Here is a 16,827-nt window from a genome sequence, read left to right as displayed (position 1 = left end):
CACTAAGCGAGCAGCTCATTCACAAGCTTCTTTATCATTTAAATAATCAGATATTTTGTAATATCCTTTTTTCAAAAGTTTGGATTTTATATGATTTTTAAATTTCTTAATAGGTAAATCACGAACCGCTTTGGGAAGTTTATTGTAAAAGCGTATACATTGACCCATGAACGAGTTGCTTACTCTGTGGAGGCGAGTAGCATGTACAGCAAGATTATGTTTATTCCTAGTATTTATGCTATGAACATCAGACATTTGAACAAAGTTAGAAATGTTTTTACGAACGTACATTAAAGGACAATGCTATTCTTTGTATGGAAGTTGGGCTCAAGAGTTGCCCACAGTAACTGCATAGTGTATTATGTTCCATAGGCGTATAATAGGTCCCAGACCGAAATATTTCGAAATCTATCCCAGGAGTCCTGAGAAAAACTGGTTTGACTCTTATTCAATATTACGAAAAATATGCATACGAACTCTTAACGATTCCACTTTTATTACCTTAATTGATATGCATTATAATATTAATCGACAAATACGAGGTATTGAACGAGAATTTTTTTTTACCGACTTCAAAAAATGGAGGAGTTTCTCAGTTTGTTTGTATTCTTTTTACGTAAGTACGTGCATAACTCCGTCGTTTACCAACCGATTCAAACAATCATTTTATTGTTTGAAAGAATTTACTTTCCAAATGGTTCCTTTGTTATTCAGTCCAGGGTCTGGTGATAGAAACCTTAAAACAATAGGGAACTCTCGGAAATTGTAAGCACATATCGAATAAAAACTTGTCATTCGGGAATATGTCTCCGACACCACAAAACAGTGGAGGTTAAGACCTGACCCGACGATGGAGATGACAGTGAGACAGGGGAACTCCTCAACGGTATTTATTTACTACCTCGTGTTCGAGCTTATTTTATTCGTCTTGATAAGATTTTTCCATTGCCATTACGGATATTAATTGCATGACGCTACACGAACTTAGAACTGATTGTGGTAGATAGAGACTGAAAAGCAAGAGAAACAACAATTACCTTTAAACGTCTATTTCTGTTTTTTTTTTTATCCTGTTAACAGTGAAACCACTATCTGAATGTTTTTTCAAGAAAAGAGGTTGTTAGGTTTGTGGCTGCTTACAATGGCTTGCTAACAATGGCTGCCTAACATTAGAACCGGTTTTTCTCGGGACCTCTGGGACCAATTTCAAAAATATTTGGATTCCGTCTTAAGAGTGAAGTAAAGAACCTATTTTAACTATTCCCACTTCTGGGCAAATGGCTTGGGCTTTATAAAGTGACTGTTCAAGTTGAACATTAGAACCGGTTTTTCTCGGGATCTCTGAGACCGATTTCCAAAATATTTGGATTCCGTCTTAAGAGTGAAGTAAAAAACCTATTCTAACCATTCCCACTTCTGGGCACATGGCTCGGGGTTCATAAAGTGACTGTTCAAGTTTAACATTAGAACCGGCTTTTCTCGGGACCTCTGGGACCGGGATTTCGTATTAACAGTGAAGAAAAGAATCTATTCTAACCATTCCCACTACTGGGCAAATGGCTTGGGCTTTATAAAGTGACTGTTCAAGTTTGACATTAGAACCAGTTTTTCTCGGGACCTCTGGGACCGATTTCCAAAATATTTGGATTTCGTGATAACAGTGAAGTAAAGAACCTATTCTAACCATTCCCACTACTGGGCAAATGCTTTGGGCTTTATAAAGTGACTGTTCAAGTTTAATATAAGAACCGGTTTTTCTCGGGACCTCTGGGACCGATTTCCAAAATATTTAGATTTCGTGTTAAGAGTAAAGTAAGGAACCAATTTTAATAATTCCCACTTCTGGGCAAATGGCTTGGGCTTTATAAAGTGACTGTTCAAGTTTAACATAAGAACCGGTTTTTCTCGGGACCTCTGGGACCGATTTCCAAAATATTTAGATTTCGTGTTAACAGTGAAGTAAAAAACCTATCCTAAGCATTCCCACTTCTGGGCACATGGCTGGGGCTTCATAAAGTGACTGTTCAAGTTTAACATTAGAACCGGTTTTTCTCGGGACCTCTAGTACCGATTTCCAAAATATTTGGATTTCGTGTTAATAGTGCAGTAAAGAACCTATTTCGACCACTTTCACTACTGGGCAAATGGCTCAGGCTTTGTTAAGTGACTATCTATGGAGAACATTTGAACCGGTTTTTTTCGGGACCTCTGGGACCGATTTCAAAAATATTTGGATTTCGTGTTCAGAGTGCACTATGGAACCAGCTGGAACTACTCCCACTGCTGGGCAAACTTTGAGCCCAGACCCTGGCATTGTCCTTTTCAAAAATATATTGAGAGGCAACAGTCAGAATATTTATTTCTTTGATTTTCTCTCTGAGAGAAACTTTTGGACCCAGATTATAAATGGCTCGAACAGCTCTTTTCTGTAAAATAAATATAGTCTCAACATCTGCACAGTTTCCCCAAAGGAGGATCCCATACGTCATTGAACTATGAAAGTAACTAAAATAAACTATTCTGGCTGTATGTGGACACAGCCAGAATAGTTTATTTTGATTATTCGGTGATTAGTCGGATCTTTTTAATAGCATAGGCGGCTGAACTAAGCCTTCCTGACAGTTTAACAATATATGGGCCCCATTGGAGTTTGGAATCAACGGTCAAACCAAGAAATACCGTTGACTCAACAGGCTTCAACTCTACTCCATTTAGTTGTACATTGGTTGGTAACTGCCTTACGTTTGGCGTTGAGAATTTAATTAACTTCGTTTTAGATTCATTTGAAAGAAGATTATTGACATTAAACCAATGAACAACCTTAGAGAGTGCATTGTTAACTTCGTCAAAATTGTCGAGTTGGCGCTTGATTTTAAAAACGAGTGAAGTATCATCGGCAAACAACACAATCTTGTGATTATCCCTTATGTGATAAGGAAGGTCATTAATATAAATAAGGAACAAAAAAGGGCCTAGAATTGAACCCTGTGGAACCCCCATGGTGACCGTGGATCCAGAAGACCTCTTACCGTTGACATCCACCCTCTGAATTCTATTATGCAAATAAGAAGTCAGAAGGTCAAGAGCCTTATTTTTGATACCATAGTGGTGAAGTTTCCTGATGAGTATATCATGGTGCACGCAATCAAAAGCCTTGGACAAGTCGCAGAAAATACCGAGCGCATCCTGCGAATCCTCCCAGGCCTCGAATATATTTTTAAGCAATTCCACGCCCGCATCCGTAGTAGAACGACCCTTGGTAAATCGAAATTGTCTTGTGTGCAACAAGTTGTTTTTATTAAAATGGCTCAACAATTGACGTAATATTAACTTCTCAAAAATTTTACTCAAAGTGGGTAAAATTGAAATAAAGCCATATTAACTCACAAAACCATGATTTTAATCAAAATAATGTACTTTTATACACTAAAATATTCTCTGGATGCTGACACAGAGTATTAAGCATATGGATAGATAATGTGCTAGAAGTCGCAGCTTGCTTGTTAACAAGGCATGAAATTGTCAAGAAGATTTTGAAGACTATAGATTTTGAAAAAAAGTATTTGTTTAATTTGTTTTTCAAAAGAAGAATTAATGTAGGGCATGATGCAGTACTCCTTAGGCTAGAGAGTTTAGTGGAATTGTACATATCAATGTTAGTACACGTACGTGCCTATGAGCACTCCATTTTATCACTACTGCGTGTAACCTAAGTAGAGCACCTTTCACCTCAACACATTGCATAATGTTTTAAATGGTACTTTGTTTTTAAAGTGCATTATCAGGCCTTCGATAGCTCAGTTGGTAGAGCGGTGGACTGTAGATGTGTTAGAATTGATATCCATAGGTCGCTGGTTCAAATCCGGCTCGAAGGAATCTTTTTATATTTTACTACCCTATTATTTATACTCATTGAAATAGTTTTATTTGTGAATCATATCAAGCCTTCGATAGCTCAGTTGGTAGAGCGGTGGACTGTAGATGTGTGATAAAGTGACTGTCATCCATAGGTCGCTGGTTCAAATCCGGCTCGAAGGAATCTTTTGTCGTTTATTACGCGAATTATGCGAATTGCAATAGCTTGAGTAATGAGTATAATGTCAAATTTTCTTTATCTCAATTTTTTGCTGTTTAAAAGCTATATAACTATATTTGGAAAAAAATGTTATAGGTACTGCCGACGTAGCAGTTCATTTGTTTAGGTACTACGGTCATAGACAAAAAGACACACAAAGCGGTCAAACTAACCTCTTTTTGCGACGGGGATCAAAAATATAAAAAAATTCCTTCGAGCCGGATTTGAACCAGCGACCTATGGATGACAATCACATCACATCTACAGTCCACCGCTCTACCAACTGAGCTATCGAAGGCTTGATATGATTCACAAATAAAACTATTTCAATGAGTATAAATAATAGGGTAGTAAAATATAAAAAGATTCCTTCGAGCCGGATTTGAACCAGCGACCTATGGATATCAATTCTAACACATCTACAGTCCACCGCTCTACCAACTGAGCTATCGAAGGCCTGATAATGCACTTTAAAAACAAAGTACCATTTAAAACATTATGCAATGTGTTGAGGTGAAAGGTGCTCTACTTAGGTTACACGCAGTAGTGATAAAATGGAGTGCTCATAGGCACGTACGTGTACTAACATTGATATGTACAATTCCACTAAACTCTCTAGCCTAAGGAGTACTGCATCATGCCCTACATTAATTCTTCTTTTGAAAAACAAATTAAACAAATACTTTTTTTCAAAATCTATAGTCTTCAAAATCTTCTTGACAATTTCATGCCTTGTTAACAAGCAAGCTGCGACTTCTAGCACATTATCTATCCATATGCTTAATACTCTGTGTCAGCATCCAGAGAATATTTTAGTGTATAAAAGTACATTATTTTGATTAAAATCATGGTTTTGTGAGTTAATATGGCTTTATTTCAATTTTACCCACTTTGAGTAAAATTTTTGAGAAGTTAATATTACGTCAATTGTTGAGCCATTTTAATAAAAACAACTTGTTGCACACAAGACAATTTCGATTTACCAAGGGTCGTTCTACTACGGATGCGGGCGTGGAATTGCTTAAAAATATATTCGAGGCCTGGGAGGATTCGCAGGATGCGCTCGGTATTTTCTGCGACTTGTCCAAGGCTTTTGATTGCGTGCACCATGATATACTCATCAGGAAACTTCACCACTATGGTATCAAAAATAAGGCTCTTGACCTTCTGACTTCTTATTTGCATAATAGAATTCAGAGGGTGGATGTCAACGGTAAGAGGTCTTCTGGATCCACGGTCACCATGGGGGTTCCACAGGGTTCAATTCTAGGCCCTTTTTTGTTCCTTATTTATATTAATGACCTTCCTTATCACATAAGGGATAATCACAAGATTGTGTTGTTTGCCGATGATACTTCACTCGTTTTTAAAATCAAGCGCCAACTCGACAATTTTGACGAAGTTAACAATGCACTCTCTAAGGTTGTTCATTGGTTTAATGTCAATAATCTTCTTTCAAATGAATCTAAAACGAAGTTAATTAAATTCTCAACGCCAAACGTAAGGCAGTTACCAACCAATGTACAACTAAATGGAGTAGAGTTGAAGCCTGTTGAGTCAACGGTATTTCTTGGTTTGACCGTTGATTCCAAACTCCAATGGGGCCCATATATTGTTAAACTGTCAGGAAGGCTTAGTTCAGCCGCCTATGCTATTAAAAAGATCCGACTAATCACCGAATAATCAAAATAAACTATTCTGGCTGTGTCCACATACAGCCAGAATAGTTTATTTTAGTTACTTTCATAGTTCAATGACGTATGGGATCCTCCTTTGGGGAAACTGTGCAGATGTTGAGACTATATTTATTTTACAGAAAAGAGCTGTTCGAGCCATTTATAATCTGGGTCCAAAAGTTTCTCTCAGAGAGAAAATCAAAGAAATAAATATTCTGACTGTTGCCTCTCAATATATTTTTGAAAATTTAATGTACGTTCGTAAAAACATTTCTAACTTTGTTCAAATGTCTGATGTTCATAGCATAAATACTAGGAATAAACATAATCTTGCTGTACATGCTACTCGCCTCCACAGAGTAAGCAACTCGTTCATGGGTCAATGTATACGCTTTTACAATAAACTTCCCAAAGCGGTTCGTGATTTACCTATTAAGAAATTTAAAAATCATATAAAATCCAAACTTTTGAAAAAAGGATATTACAAAATATCTGATTATTTAAATGATAAAGAAGCTTGTGAATGAGCTGCTCGCTTAGTGAGTGATATCTTTTCAAATGCCTGTGTATTGTTCTTTTGACATTTAAATATTATTATCATCAGATAACATTTTATTAATGAAATTTTTTTTTTGACATTTATATATTATAATTGTATTTTTTTTATTATTTATTATTATTGTGAATGTGAGTATCGTGTATGCGAGCAACATTATATATTCTTATAACATAAATACAGTCTGGCGGGTTTGAGTATTTTTGAATGGCCTACGCAAATGTTCTGCAGATCTGGTATAGTGCAGTCATTGAAGCATTATTGCTACGATTTTTTTTACTGTGAACCGATTTGCATGAAATTTTGGAATTAGGTTCATCTTACCCTTAACTTCAAAAGTGAATATGATTTGAACTCCGCCACCCCCCCTGGGGGTGGTTGACACCCCTTCTTTGGGGTGAATATTTTTTTTGCAAAATAACCTCGGATATCGATAGAAGACCTAATTTTAAGCTAAAGTTGTCTTTAATTTAAAAAAAAATCCAATACTTTTCAAGTTATTGGCAATTGAAAATTCGCAATTTTTTCACGTTTTTCATCGGTTTTTTGCAAATATCTCCAAAAATATAGGTTTTATCGAAAATTTATAAAGAACAAAATTGTAGCAGGTAAAACAACGAACAATTTGTTTTTTTATAAAAGGTCCTAAGTGCAATATTAAGCTAGATATTAAAGATCAAAGCCGTTTTTTATTTTGTCTGAAATTTAATCGTTGTGGTCAATGCCATGTAGCGGCGAGTAGATGCATTTTATGCATTCGAATACAAATGGGTTTTGTAGTGCTTGAAATAAGCTTTAAGATGAGTACTATTAAAAGTCTTTTGCACGTAAAATAAGTGAGCTGTATTGCAAATAAGGGGAGCATCTTATATTTTTTCTTTTAAATCAATGGGTTTCATAAGTGCTATTTCCACCAAAATTAAAATTAATCGTATTCCGCCTAAGATTAACTTTATTATGAAGAGTTTGATAGATAGTATCAGTTTGGCTGCTTCAGGACAGATATTTTTCAAAAAAGTCACGATTAACGAAAAGAACAAAATTTCAAATTAAAGAAAAACCCACTTGTTTTTCATAATATCTCAAAAATTACGACAGATACGTATAAAAGTGTACTGATAAAAAAATTAGGTATTTTTCTGACAAACAATTTGGTTTGTTTGTTTTTTCTGTCGAACAAAAATTGACGGAGATATGATTGTTTAAAGAGCGCGTGGCAGCGCAATCACAGCCTCTCTTAAGCACTTTAACCCTTCACCGTTTTAGAAAAAAGTTCTTTACTATATATTGCAATTATGGATGTTGTAGCTCTCTTAATTACTTTAACAGTGGTTTTTTATAAATTGTGATAGCATGAAAATTGAAGGAGTTACGGTCCAAAAACTTTTTCTACTTAGTAACTGAAAACTTCGGAGTGTCAATATTTGGAGCAATGTGAAAGTAGGCAGTATAATAAAGAGTCACAACTATTGTAATGTGTATATATGTCACCGGAAAATAATAAAACTGGTAAATTGATCAACTTACTAAAATAATAGATGGCATAAACTACGTCGATTAAATTTCAGACAAAATAAAAAACGGCTTTGATCTTTAATATCTAGCTTAATATTGCACTTAGGACCTTTTATAAAAAAAACAAATTGTTCGTTGTTTTACCTGCTACAATTTTGTTCTTTATAAATTTTCGATAACACCTATATTTTTGGAGATCATCCTCCGAGCCTTTTTCCCAATCATGTTGGGGTCGGCTTCCAGTCTAACCGGATTCAGCTGAGTACCAGTGCTTTACAAGAAGCGACTGCCTATCTGACCTCCTCAACCCGGTTACCCGGGCAACCCGATACCCCTTGGTTAGACTGGTGTCAGACTTACTGGCTTCTGACTACCCGTAACGACTGCCAAGGATGTTCAATGACAGCCGGGACCTACAGTTTAACGTGCCATCCGAAACACAGCCAATGGTGTCTAAGATATACTTAGAAAGTACATACAGACTTAGAAAAGTTGCATTGGTACTTGCCTGACCTGGGATCGAACCCGCGCCCTCATACTTGAGAGATTGGTCCTTTACCCACTAGGCCACCACGACTTTTTTTTTTACCCACTAGGCCACCACGACTTTTTACCAGTGCTTTACAAGAAGCGACTGCCTATCTGACCTCCTCACCTATAGTATTTTTGGAGATATTTGCAAAAAACCGATGAAAAACGTGAAAAATTGGGAATTTTCAATTGCCAATAACTTGAAAAGTATTGGATTTTTTTTAAAACTTTAAAGACAACTTTAGCTTAAAATAAGGTCTTCTATCGATATCCGAGATTATTTTGCAAAAAAAATATTCACCCCAAAGAAGGGGTGTCAACCCCCCCAGGGGGGGTGGCGGAGTTCAAATCATATTCACTTTTGAAGTTAAGGGTAAGATGAACCTAATACCAAAATTTTATGCAAATCGGTTCACAGTAAAAAAATTCGGAGGTTAGACCGTATTTTTCGCTTCAATGACTGCACTAGTATCGTCGTGTGACAGGTAACGACCAACCATATCTTAGGGAGCTCAACGGAGCTCCCTAAGATATGGTTGAGCTACACGACGACTGATACATGCGTGCCGTCTGTTGGGACTGGTCAGCTCCAGCCTGATGTGGCTCTTTCCTCAAAAGGCCATTCCAGACCGCGTACATGGTGACACTCACACCTAATATTATTTGATTTAAAACATGTTTGGACTTTAAAAGAAATGATGACCCTTGAGTTTGTTTCGGCATTTCTTCTCAGGGATCAGTCATTAGGAAATGCCGACCTCAGCGTTCTTAAAAATGACGTGTAAAAGTGATTTTATGTCCAACTTGCAAAATAGACGATTGCATTTCATTTCATTTCATTTATTAAAACAAAAAAAAACTTCTAGCCAGATTAGAAATAGCACTGATACTAATTTATTAATATTTCTACACTTCTCGTTTACAGCCCTCCACTCGACTGGCTGTTTATCAAAGGCTTGTTTATGATTCAGCCTTTATGAACCAGAGTAGCCAATATAAAAAGATTCCTTCGAGCCGGATTTGAACCAGCGACCTATGGATATCAATTCTAACACATCTACAGTCCACCGCTCTACCAACTGAGCTATCGAAGGCTTGATAATGCTTTTAAAAAACCAAAACATTATGCAATGTGTTGAGGTGAAAGGAGAAGGAATCTTTTTATATTTTACTACCCTATTATTTATACTCATTGAAATAGTTTTATTTGTGAATCATATCAAGCCTTCGATAGCTCAGTTGGTAGAGCGGTGGACTGTAGATGTGATGTGATTGTCATCCATAGGTCGCTGGTTCAAATCCGGCTCGAAGGAATTTTTTTATATTTTTGATCCCTGTCGCAAAAAGAGGTTAGTTTGACCGCTTTGTGTGTCTTTTTGTCTATGACCGTAGTACCTAAACAAATGAACTGCTACATCGGCAGTACCTATAACATTTTTTTCCAAATATAGTTATATAGCTTTTAAACAGCAAAAAATTTAGATAAAGAAAATTTGACATTATACTCATTACTCAAGCTATTGCAATTCGCATAATTCGCGTAATAAACGACAAAAGATTCCTTCGAGCCGGATTTGAACCAGCGACCTATGGATGACAGTCACTTTATCACACATCTACAGTCCACCGCTCTACCAACTGAGCTATCGAAGGTGTTTGTGTAAGTTTAATTTCTACATCGCTTTGTATATAGGTAGTAATTGCATACTTAACGATAAGCTGTAGGTACTTAATCACGTCTGTCAATCAATTAATATAATTATGTAATAATGCCTGTCAATCAATCAGTTTTCGGTGTCTTTATCCCTCGGCACACTGATAAATAAATTGACTTTTAATAATTATAATTGCATTTATCGTTCTGGTACTTTATTTACTTATTGATAACGGACGAGTGACAATGTCAAAAAACAAAAGGTAAACATCAGTACCTACCTACTAGGTACCTAGTATGTTTTAAAACTTTGCATTGAGTCTGCATAAACCATTTATTGCAGATAATTGACATTTATGATCACAATTTGTTGTTTATAATTATATCTCGTTGCATACAAAAACTCTGATAAAGAAACACATAAAAAATAATATCATGAGCTGCATAAAATATACTGTGATTGGCTATAAAAGTTATCACCGTAATGTTATTGTAATGTGGAAATTAATTGTAATTGAAGAACTACCTATATTTTATACTGTTAACTTGTCTACTAAACAGTATTCAAACAAAAGTTTTGGTTTGCACGCATTTGTAGGACCCGACGCGACGCCCGGAAGCGGTGACGCTGTCGTCTAGAGCTCAGACATCCCTTCAGTACTTACAACCTTCACCTCAAAGGCTAAATACATACACTACACCATACATTGAAACATTAAACCCGTAGTCTAGTAAGTACATTCATACAAAAACAGCAATGGAATAAAGACATCGCGGAATTAAACAATTGAATGTTACAAACTTGAGGTTGAGTCGTAGGTAATTTGAATAGAAACTGTCGCGTCGGCCGGCGATAGTCGGGCCGTTTCCGACCCGTCCCGTATCGGACGCATGGAACGACCCCTAACGAGTTCCCGAAGAATTTAAACCGTGACTTACATCATCTACTCACGTAATGACTTTGCAGTACAAATTACTAACAAAATCGTTGCCAAGTATTTTAATTCTAATGCATCTACTGGGGTTTAAATCTTTCTTTAATTTCTAATTGAAAATAATATAAAAATATGTACCTACCACGATACTATGGTGAGTTTTTACTTTTTATTTTCAATCCTTTTCCAAAAACATAATCTTGTCAAACTTCTGGAAACAAAGCATGTAATTCAGAACGATGTTAAAATAAAACATCCTCAAATTAATTAAATCGCAATTTTCTTTTTAAAACGCAATTTTATACGAGGAATGTTTAAGTAACAGGTAACCATTAGTAGCACCTGCGAGCTAATGATTCTCTCTCCGTTGCACTAACGTAGATTTGAGCAATTTAGCTGGCCAAAAGTCTTTTTTTTTTAAATAAAGGTTATCATCAAATTGTGGGTAAAATGGAAAGAGGAATACCCCAGCAATAAGAATTTACCACATCTACCTACCAAACATGCGATATGCGCTTGCACCAGGAGTTGGAACTTGACCTTAGTGCAAATTTTACGTTATACGTTTTTAGATATCTCGGTAGACGGTATTAAAGAAAAATTATTTTTGTGCTATCTAATTGATATTAAGCAACTATTATGATGGATTCGAGTTGTGTAGGTAACAGTTATTATATTTTAATATATTTTAAGTGTGATCACTTAATTTTTTATAGTATTATTTCAATTTTAAAAGAGGGTGTGTAAGCAAAATATTTTTTTAGTAATTTTCTTGTTTAAACACAATTTTGTTATATTATCGCGTTCGACCGCGTAACATTTTTTTTAGTTTTAGATATTTGACATATTAAACTAGCTTACGACATATTTTTTGGCTGCGGATAGCTGCGGATGTCCGACTTACAGGCTTTTTAAGATTTGAAGCTCATACAAAAATAAAATACTTTTTTCTTTAAAATGTCACAAAGTGCATTTTTTTTTGTTTTGAGTACCTCTGGCGTAAAAATAGTGACCCTACGTTATATTTACAATAAAATACAATAGCAAGATCTGACTAATTTGGAAGAAAAACTAAATTACCTAGGAAACTAACTTTTGACCTATTAGGGTGACACACCTGATAATATAAGCAGTTTTAAACAAAGATTTGCATATTTTAAAATAGCTACGAAAGTAAAAAACTGAAACTGTAAAAAAAATCCTTAAAACTAATGAGAATTGGTTAAGCAGAACATTTGAACGCCCGACAAGTGTTGGAAATCGACCGGGGCGGCCATCTAAATCACTTAAAGATTGTAGTGAGAGGACTAAACGAAGGAAAACTAAAGAAATACGAAACTGAAGAAATGTGACCAACAAAAAAAAAACATCAAAACAAGATTATTTTGCCCTGAAACAATAAAATATGCTATTACCAGCTGAATCAAACACAGAGTCTGATATATCAGAGGCAGAAAGTGAGGAATAAAAAAATATTAATTTTTTTTTACTACATTACATATTATTTTGAAATAGATATAATAAAAAATATCATAACTACTTTTAAAATGAAAATATATGATACTCTACATAAAAAAAAAAATATTTACGGTTTTTTTCAATAAAACATGCTTATTATCAAAATACAATGCTTAAATAAAATAAATAATAAAATAATGATAAAATAAAGATAGAAAAAACGAAATACATTGTAAAATATTTTTGGCCGCCTAAATTGGTCAAATCTACGTATGTGCGTTGGTATAACTTGTCTGCATAAAAATGCTAAACTTATTTGGATTTGCAGCGTAGAAAACAAACCAAATTAGTAAACTTTTTCAATGTAATCTCAAGGCTAGATGGGGAAGTGAATACAACTAGCCAGGAATATACAAACCCTTGTCATCTATTATGAAAGACGTCTTGCGTCTTGACATAGATCTAGGTGGTTTCCTTCAACCAATTTATGAGCTGAAAGGTTACAAGCCACTTTATTAATAATACAGCCAGGTATCACAAATTCACGGTAAATTGACAGCAATCATATGAAAGGGCAGCTATAAAGATCAAACAGGCACTTGTCAAATAATTCAGGGGCGGCCCGCCACTTAGCATAAGGTCAAACTGACATTTGGAGCAGCATTTACGTCGCTGCCGATTCATAACATCGTAAGGAAACGTACGTCACGCAACAACGATTGTAGTGATGGAAATTTCACTGTAAGTATACCTAAAGTTTTTAGAATATTGAAATCGATTTTTTTTTACTAAGTAGGTATTTTAATTACTTCATTCGAAAAAGCACGACTTTTATTAAAGAGAAACATTCGCACACTTTAGCAAAGCATTAACAATGTGGTAGATTAAACACATGTCTGTCTACATATCTAAGTACATAGGTATCCGCCAAAAACTACTATAATCCGACCATTCACCCAACTTCTTGATCAATACTTCTCGTTTCAGAATTTTAAAAAATCAACTAATCCCTTTGAAAGACTTACCTGACTTTATACAACAGTGTCGATAATTCGCTCCACAACCCTATCGAGCCCACCTTTTAGCATAAACAGAAGGGTAGCAAGTACTTAAGACGGAATTGCCCTGTCAAAGCCTTTACTAAATTATTAATACGTAACTTTGGAAAGAATGCTTGATTTAATTACAAAAGTAATTTCTAACTGCTACTCCACACGAAACACGGTTAAGAACGTGCTAACTATTGCGTTTTGGTGAGGTCAACAATTTATTCTTATTATTAATTCCTACTGTTACGTCAACGTCGGATTTATGTTACAGTTATAAGTCATAATTTAATAGGTGTATTAAGCTTTTTATGCTGTTGTTACAGGTTTATTCAGGGGTCACATGCTTTGGAAATCAAACATAATAACTCTCAGGTAAAAAGTTATATGAGTTGTTTGTAATGCTATTAATGAAACATAGTACCACACAGTAACTGCCACATTAAAAGTACAGCAGGACTGTCTATACCTATGCATAGAATTACAATCTTAACTGATCAGAAAACTTTCGGAAAGGCTTAAAAGAAACTCAGAAGGTGAGCAGTCTAATCTGCTGTAAACTTACAAATCCATTTAAGTCGTATCAATCAAAAATACTTGCGCTAATATACGGCCGTACCTAATTAAGTCAATCTGCCATTAAAGCCCCTTTCTTAGCGACTCGTCTGCCGTCTTCAGCGTATAAAACGCGCGAAAACCTAATGCCATTTCACGCCGGAGTAAACCTTTCTCTCGGAGTTAACGTCTATTTAAACTCGGCTTAACTTAATCGATCGAGAAGGCCCTTAATTATGGCTTTATCTTAGCGCCAATGAAGATCGAAGCTAACGGCTCAGAGTTAACTTGAATTGGCAGAGTACACAATATACTCGTGTTATAACAGACACGCTACAGTAAATTAAAACAGCATTTTGACTTCATTTCTATGTAGATCATAAAGTAAATCAATTGGTTGGAATTGAAGATAACACCATACGCCAAAATAGATTCTGATTCTGAAAAAAGATTGAGTCTCTGACCAATCTTCTAAACGCTCCAGACTAAAATGCACTGATAAACCATAAGGAGGAATTTTCCTCTCAATAAAATAACACGTATAAGATGACTACGAGATTCAAATACATGCCAACATTGACTGTCGAGAGCGGTTTGTCTATCCGAATTAGCGTTGAACCACTAAGCGGGAGTGTCGCCGCCATATTAATATTCATAATCGACGCTCCTTGCCGTTACATTCAAACGTGGCTGAAGGCAGATACGTTAATCTAATACGACTTCTTGAGTGAAATTTATGTCACAAGTACTGCATATGTGGGAGTGGATTAACTCATGCTTCTTGATAAACAATAGGCGTCTCGATAAAGCACTGTAGGTTTATGACGTGTATAAAAAACAATCTCCACTCTCTATTAGGTATTTGAGTACCTAAACAAAAGAAAATCACAATATCTGTAAAAAAATCTCCCGCACTTTCTATGACTTGCATTTTGGCGAAGCGCGATGCCCTCTGGGACCACAAACCCTAATTATGTCTGAAACAATACTCCACCTTATTTTTACCCATTTTGTGCTCAATCATAATTACCTGCGCCTTCCTAAGGGAAACATTGTTACGGAAAATCATCGCAGTCTTCCAGCCGTTTTATTATTATGAGAATAAATATTTACCTTTGAGATTTCCAGTGCGCATTAGCGTAGCACTTCTTGTTTCAAAACATCGTGTCGCTAAAAAACATTATGCTCTTAAGGTGTCACATTAGTCGTTTATCTGAAAAGAATATATATATTGTCTTCCGTGAAAACTCGTATCAAATAAAAGCTTTCCCAATAACAATGACGTCAGAATTCCAATAAGCCTTGTCCATTAAAGAGTTCGATGTTTAAGTCAATATATACACGCGATGAATGTTGTTCGCAATAAAGAGCCTTTGAATCAAACAACAGCTCAATAAAAGCGAACGCGAATTACCTGCGTCTCGCATATTTATCTTTTTCCGCGATATAAATGCTTTGTGGGGCCCCAACAATGGCTGCGGGGCGGGAAGCTTTATAATTTTTTAATTAATACCGTCGAAAATATCAAAGTCATTGGCCATTCTGCCTACTAGTGGGGAATGCTATTAAATTTTGATAAAGTTTTTTCATGAACCATAAAGCGTTCCACTCTTTTAGGGTGCACTTTGGTCACCCCATTTTCAAATAAATACATCTATCGGTAGCCGTAATTTTAATTAAAATTCTGCCTTATTTGTTTCATATCGAAAGGGTTTATTGACTTTGAACATATTTCTACATGTATCAAACTCTCTACAAGATGTGAATTCAGGAAAATAACAAGCAAATCTTCTGATCACCCAATAGGAAATCATTAAATCATCTGAAATCGTTTCACCCTCAAACAATTATCCTTAACAATATCACTCAAATATTTTAACGAGTTGCCGTCAAAATGATTACAATCTTCACCCAAAAACAAAGTTAACTCAATCGAAAAATGTGTTACAATTAACAGGAGATGTGGAGCGGGGAACCCTTTAAACCGACATTTTCCTGCGGGTTTTCCTACTGAATGATTTTCACGGTGACGACACGACAAAGCCAGGCCCGCTCTGACAAACTGACGTGAGCTTCCAATACGATAACTTCATTAAACACGAAAGAATGTAACCGATCTCTTCAGTGTTGTGTTTGCACATTAACGTAGTTGTATAAAGGAATTTCTTTGCTAATTTTAAAACCTGCATTTTGGTTTGGTTTATAAGTAGATATTGTTTGCAAAGTGATTACCTACTGTCTGCTTGACAGCGATGTTGTCAGCTTCCAAAAATCTATTGAAGTACCTCCACTCAATAGACATACTTAATAACGCTAGAACAAGTGGGTAACTCCTCAATTATGAATCACTAAATCTGATTCTATTCTGATCCCTAACCATTATTAATTATTTTTACATGGACTATACAGTTGCTCAAACGTATGATTAATTCTCGTATAACTTAAGTCTTGTTAACAGTTAAAAATACGTCGTTAGAATAAATGAAGGTTCACACATAAAAGTGAAACGTAGCTCGCTCTAACTTTACTCACATTGTGACAAACCCCTTACGGATTAAACATTAACATTTACGGTCAAAGGGAAATCGATGTCCGAATGTCTGATAAAATTTTATTACACCCAGTGACCACTGAAATTAGCGTCATTGGGCTACGTTCATGCAAATTGCCCCCTCCCCTTCCCTATAGAAATTTACTGTAGGTAATTGATTTAATAGTCTTCTTTGTTCACGATTAATGGACGGACACATTTTGAGTCGAACGCCGAACCGCCTATTGAATACGATTTCATTAAATTTAGAATTGGCTTGTTTTATTGTTAAGCGA

The 16,827-nt window shown here is 35.6% G+C and overlaps 7 non-coding genes across 7 annotated transcripts; 3 read left to right on the top strand and 4 right to left on the bottom strand.

The window, feature by feature from the left end:
• The first annotated feature begins 3,786 nt into the window (after window positions 1-3,786).
• Window positions 3,787-3,875, top strand: Trnay-gua. Its single transcript is given in 2 exon segments — window positions 3,787-3,823; window positions 3,840-3,875. It is a non-coding gene; the product is annotated as a tRNA-Tyr (tRNA).
• A 69-nt stretch (window positions 3,876-3,944) lies between these two features.
• On the top strand, window positions 3,945-4,038 carry Trnay-gua. The gene is made up of 2 exons: window positions 3,945-3,981; window positions 4,003-4,038. It is a non-coding gene; the product is annotated as a tRNA-Tyr (tRNA).
• A 246-nt stretch (window positions 4,039-4,284) lies between these two features.
• Trnay-gua lies at window positions 4,285-4,373 on the bottom strand. Its single transcript is given in 2 exon segments — window positions 4,285-4,320; window positions 4,337-4,373. It is a non-coding gene; the product is annotated as a tRNA-Tyr (tRNA).
• A 69-nt stretch (window positions 4,374-4,442) lies between these two features.
• Trnay-gua lies at window positions 4,443-4,531 on the bottom strand. The gene is given in 2 exon segments: window positions 4,443-4,478; window positions 4,495-4,531. It is a non-coding gene; the product is annotated as a tRNA-Tyr (tRNA).
• A 4,827-nt stretch (window positions 4,532-9,358) lies between these two features.
• Trnay-gua lies at window positions 9,359-9,447 on the bottom strand. The gene is given in 2 exon segments: window positions 9,359-9,394; window positions 9,411-9,447. It is a non-coding gene; the product is annotated as a tRNA-Tyr (tRNA).
• A 130-nt stretch (window positions 9,448-9,577) lies between these two features.
• Trnay-gua lies at window positions 9,578-9,666 on the top strand. Its single transcript is given in 2 exon segments — window positions 9,578-9,614; window positions 9,631-9,666. It is a non-coding gene; the product is annotated as a tRNA-Tyr (tRNA).
• A 246-nt stretch (window positions 9,667-9,912) lies between these two features.
• Window positions 9,913-10,006, bottom strand: Trnay-gua. Its single transcript has 2 exons — window positions 9,970-10,006; window positions 9,913-9,948 (listed from the first exon to the last, which is right to left on the bottom strand). It is a non-coding gene; the product is annotated as a tRNA-Tyr (tRNA).
• Window positions 10,007-16,827: the final 6,821 nt, after the last annotated feature.

Source organism: Helicoverpa zea, chromosome 8 (assembly GCF_022581195.2).
Source record: "Helicoverpa zea isolate HzStark_Cry1AcR chromosome 8, ilHelZeax1.1, whole genome shotgun sequence".
In the NCBI taxonomy this organism is placed as follows: domain Eukaryota; kingdom Metazoa; phylum Arthropoda; class Insecta; order Lepidoptera; family Noctuidae; genus Helicoverpa; species Helicoverpa zea.
The sequence above is the reverse complement of the archived record's forward strand: the minus strand, read 5'-3'. Positions and strand labels throughout refer to the sequence as shown.